This window comes from Mastomys coucha, unplaced genomic scaffold (genome assembly GCF_008632895.1).
Source record: "Mastomys coucha isolate ucsf_1 unplaced genomic scaffold, UCSF_Mcou_1 pScaffold18, whole genome shotgun sequence".
Lineage (NCBI taxonomy): Eukaryota > Metazoa > Chordata > Mammalia > Rodentia > Muridae > Mastomys > Mastomys coucha.
This window is the reverse complement of record NW_022196900.1, coordinates 111,169,850-111,174,591: the sequence shown is the minus strand read 5'-3', so window position 1 is coordinate 111,174,591 and position 4,742 is coordinate 111,169,850.

The following is a 4,742-nucleotide window of genomic DNA, read 5'->3' as shown; positions in this document are numbered from 1 at the left end:
TTTGCATATGGTTTTGAAATGGTGAAGAACCACACCCACCCAAGTTCTATCCCACTATAGCCAAGACAGAATGGCCACAGGAAGCTAGTGGTCCTCGCTCGAGAAGCACGCGAGCACACAAAGCTCTCCACACTCCCGTGTTGGTCTGCTAGAATCCTGCTCATTGCTAGGGATAAACGCAATTTTCAAACTCACTGACTCAGAAGACGGAACCTCGGAGCGGCGGCGGCTGCCGCCTTCCACGTGCCTAGCAGGCAGGCAGCTGCTGTGCACGCGCACACAGCCTCTGCGCCCTGCCTTATCTGTCTGTTACCGCGTCCAGAGGAATGACGGTTTGGATACTTCTCAGCAGATGTGGGCATTTGCCGGGTCACATCTGGCCAGAGGCTGCTTGCTCCGTGACCTCATGAAGAAATCAATCCCACTCTCCTTCGGCCGACCTTAGGGCTGTCTTCCAGGCCAGCCTTTCTCTATTGTAATTAGATTTTGGTCTGTGATTTATACAGTCCTGTTTCTTTCAGAAGCTATCACCAAGGTCCCAATGAGGCAAGAGAGGGAGGTCTGTAATTATGTTCAGCCTAGAGTCGGCAAAGAAAGAGGGGACAGTCCTGTGTGTGTGTGTGTGTGTGTGTGTGTACGCGTGCGCCAGAGGTCACCTCCAGGGTCATTTCTCAGGTGGCCCTCTTGTTTTTTGAGACACTGTTTCCCTTAGTCTGGGGCTATCCAATTCAGCTAGCGAGCTCCAGGCACCCTGTGTGCCTCCACTTCACTGGGCAGTACAAGAGCATACCGCCATGCCCTACCTTTTTACATGGCTTCTGGGATTCAAACTCAGGACCCTGAGCTTGCGTGACAAGCACTTTACTGACTGGACCACCTCTGCAGCCTTTTCCTAAAAGTTTAGAGCAAATTTCCTTGGACCCGTGCAACCTTGGTGGAGAAGCCACTGATGGCGGGGGTGAGTGCACGGAGAAGGTGGGAGAAGGTGGGGCTCGGCTTTCCCTCGGAAACAAGTGTTTGCTCCTCCCGCCCTCTCAGGCACGGAGGTGCGCAGTCTTCAGGCCCCTGACTTTTTTGGGGAAGGCAAATCCTGTGCGGGATTGAAACGTGCCCCTCTCCTGGGGCCCTCTGAAGATTTCACAGCGAGATTCCTAAGACAGGGTCATCTGGTCTGGTTATCTGTCCCTTCCAGGATCTGTCACGGATGTCCCGTTTCGGGTTGGTTTCCATGGATATTGGCCTTGTTATCCCGGTTTTCTGCAAGCAGAAGCTGTGCTTTCGTGGGCTTTACTCACTGTGAGAGCTAATCTGTGCAAAGCTCTCAGGATAAATCTTGTTTGTTTGTTTTAAATTCTTTTTTAATGGCGGTAGAAGGATTATAGACCCAGGGGAAGCGGCCGGGGTTGGGGCGGGGCGGAGGGCGGGACGAAAATAAATTTACATGTGCTTGTTTATTGCCAAACATTCGCATCTCGTTTTTCACTCAAAGTGTAAATTTGCACCTCAGTTTAAGTTTGGAGAGTGAGCTGGCTGTGCCTGGCGACCCTTCATCATTTCCTCCACCCTGAGCAGTGACTTGTGTCCAGGGCCAGGACCACTGTTGCATCCGTCCGCAAAAGGCCTCACCGAGCTGCTCCAGGCACACAGAGAGCTCTCCACATGTCCTGGATGAACCAGTGGATATTCTTCTTTTTTCTTCTCTCACTCAGCTGAAAAGAGCAATCAAGTTTAAGAAAGAAGGAGGGGGGAAGCCACTCAAGGAACGGGGATGGGGTGGGAGAGGGACCTGCAGTGCTTGAGGTGAACACCTTTAATCCCAGCACTCGGGAGGCAGAGGGAGGTGAATCTTGATGAGTTTGAGGTCAGCCTGGTCTACAGAGTGAGTTTCAGGACAGTCAGGGCTAGAAGGAGAAACTGTCTCAATAAAACAAAAAACAAAACAAAACAAAAAACAAAACAAAAACAAAAAAAAAGAGAAAAATGAAATGAAAATAAGAGAAAAGAAAGAAAAAAGGGGGAAAAAACTCTACAAAACACAAACCAAACTCCAAAAACATTTTCCCGCACCAAAAATAAATAAATAAATAAATAAATCAACCAAACGAACAAAAGAGGAAACAAAAATAAAATTGAAGCTGCTAGGGTGGTCTTGCTGGATGCAGGCCAGGACCCTGAGAGCTTGCCGACCCCACCCTCCTTGTTTCTGGCCTTCTCTCCTGAGTTTTACTTGTCTGTAAGAGTTCGTTGCCTTTTCTCAACATCAGCTTTTGAGCATCAGTCCTAAGCTAGCATGAGATTGACAAGGGAGCTAAGAAGTCTGATTTACTGGAGAGGCCAATTGGATGCTGAACAGAAGTGGGTGTGTTCTGGACCAAGGTGACGTCATCTTGGCTGGACCCGTCAGGTTTTCCTTTCGTTAGAGACTGGTGGATCTCAGTGGGAGGAGGAGAGTCAAGGTGTTTGGGGAGATGGCTCAGTCAGCTCGAAGATCTGAGTTCTCATCCCTGGTACCCACGTAAGAAGCTGGGTATGTCGGCTTGTACCTGTAATTCCAGGGCTAAGCAGGCAGAGACAGGTGAATTCCTCGAGCTCACAGGCTTGCCAGCCTACTTGGTTTAAGTTGGTTCAGTTAGAAACCCTATCTCTACAAAGATGGTAGAGAGTGACTGGGAAGACACCCCACTCTGGCCTAAACACACACACACATACACATACACACACTCATACACTCACATACACACTCACACACACACTCACATACACACACAGACACATACACCCTATACACACATGGGCGCGCGCGCGCACACACACACAGAGGCATGTGCATGCATACACATACACACAGAGGCATGCAGATGCACACACACCCACACATTTATACACACACACACATACACACACATACACATTCACACACACATGCATGTATATTCATTCACATACAGAGAGACACACATGTAAGTGCACACAAACACACACACACATACCCATGCGTGCATGCACACACACAAGCACAAGTCTGTGAGAACGCTCTACACATGCACTGCCAAGTGCTTACCCGGAGTCAGGATGCCCACATAAAGCCTCGCTCATAGACGATATCAATGGTTTTACCTGCTTGATAGTCTGCTGGGAATCTACATGGCAAACCCAGCTAAGGTTGCCCAGGACAGTCAAGGTGATCTTGACTCAGGATGGCTGAGACTCTGCCAAACTGTGTCCAGACAGTGCCATGGAATCTTGTTTCCAGGTAACATTTAAATGTCCAATTCCAACGTTACCTCTCCGTTTTCTCAGCTCCACAGGGCAACACACAGCCCACGGATGGGTCGTCTCTGTTTAAAGTTCTGTGGGTCAGTCTCACACAACTAATAGCTCATGTCATAGGCCACAAATGGCTCACTGGAAGTTCCTGTTAGGCAGGGCATGGGGTGGACATTTGTGTATGACAAAACTTTTCCTGAGGAGATGCATCGCTCCGTCTACAGACAGGGAGCCCACAACAGGCTAAAGTACAGATCCCACCAAAGTCCAATGAGTTTTATTGGGTTCACTTACAGAAGCAGAAATTATTCACAGACAGCTGCGTCATTAAAGCCCTCCCCAGCACAGGTAAAGCTCAACGAGCTGGGGACCTGGAGCACACTGTGACTTGAAGGCAGCTCATCAGGTCGGAGGGTGTCCTTTCTGGGTCCTTCGGTTGCTCTAAACCTCTTCTAGGCAGCTGCTCTGGTCTGAGAGTCTCCTTTCCAGCTCAGCTTCCTTGTCTCTGAGGGGCCTAGTGAGTCTGGTCAGTTTCAGGGACTTCCTGAAGCTCCTGAGTTGTTCATCTTCCTCCTTAAGGAGCTTCCCTGCATTGTGGACCATTCTAATCTCTCAGGAAACTGCTGTACCACAAATAGCATCCAGCAGCCTCGCTCCGCACTGGTGTGTGACACAAGGTCGATAATTCTGAATCTTGATCCCAGCTGGCCGTGGTTGAAGAAACCAATGATGGTCAGTTCCATCCCCTTCTCTAGCATGCTCCCAGTGATGCCAGCCATGGTGTCTTCCACACGGCAATATTTCCTCGTGGATACCACTGGAGAGGAAGGGCCGTTGCTTTTTTTTTTTCTCCCAAGTCAGGGTTTCTCTGAACTCACTCTGTAGACCAAGATGGTCTCGAACTCAGAAATCCACCTGCCTCGGCCTCCCAAGTGCTGGGATTATAGGCGTGCGCCACTACTGCCGGCAGGGCGGTTGCTTTTAAGGAGGAGTATATTATTGCTTCTGTCATTGCTGTGGTCCAGTTTAAGGAAGGGTTTCTTTTGGCTCCCAGTTGGAGGCTACATCCATCATGATGGGAAGACACAGCTACACGATCTGTGACAGCCGGTCACATTGCCGCGTGCCTGTGAAGATGGCCTGTAGTGACCTCCACAGTACCTGCCCCCCCATCGCCTTCTGGCCAACCAGCATTTCCGTAGGCTTTCGGTGGTAGATTTTAACACCCCTGTACAAACTGGCCCAAGCAATAAGGCAGAGCTGTCACTGGTAAAATTCCTAACAGTTTTAAACAAAAAAGCTCAAATTTAGCTATCTGATTGAGTGCAGGTGTTTTCTGAGGTCAGAGAGTGGATCCCCTGCAGCTGGAGGTTGGGAGCCACCCAGTGTCCTGGGAACTGCTGATCCTGAGTCCCCTGGAAGAGCAGCAGGTGCTCCTCCCGGTTGGCCGTCTCTCCAGCCCTGCTTGTGGCTCT